The sequence below is a fragment of the Microcaecilia unicolor genome, chromosome 7 (assembly GCF_901765095.1).
Source record: "Microcaecilia unicolor chromosome 7, aMicUni1.1, whole genome shotgun sequence".
In the NCBI taxonomy this organism is placed as follows: domain Eukaryota; kingdom Metazoa; phylum Chordata; class Amphibia; order Gymnophiona; family Siphonopidae; genus Microcaecilia; species Microcaecilia unicolor.
Window position 1 is genome coordinate 276,905,665 of NC_044037.1, and position 597 is coordinate 276,906,261.

Sequence of the window (597 nt, forward strand, 5' to 3'; positions counted from 1 at the left end):
ATCCACCGACCCCCCCCCCCCCACCGCCACTGCCACAATGTACCTTTGCTGGTGGGGGTCTCCAACCCCCCCCCCCAGCCGAAGTCTTCTTCAGTGCCGGTCTCCGGCGCATTCGCTGACCTGTGCTAAGCTGCTGTCTTCTTGAGTCCTGACGTCCTGCACATTCCTTTAAGTGAAACTGAGCATGCTCAGTTTCACTTAAAGGAAAGTGCAGGCGCGCCACGTTCGCTGATCTGTGTTTTCTTCCTCCTGATGTTCCTTTAAGTGAAACTGAGCATGCTCAGTTTCACTTAAAGGAACGTGCGACATCAGGCCTCAAGAAGACAGCAGCACAGATCAGCAAACGCGCCGGAGACCGGCACTGAAGAAATCTTTGGCTGGTGGGGGGTTGGGGACCCCTGCCAGCAAAACCAGGACCAGGACTAAATCTGTGGGGGTCCATGCCCCTGTGGCCCCATGTAGCTACGCCCCTGGTTCAAAGATCCACTTTCTCTGGTGTACGAACTCCCAGGTTCTATATATGGAATCCAAAACTGGGCACTGATATTTCAAGATGTGTGCCCAATTAAATTAGCTAAGGAGACAATCAGTACCGAT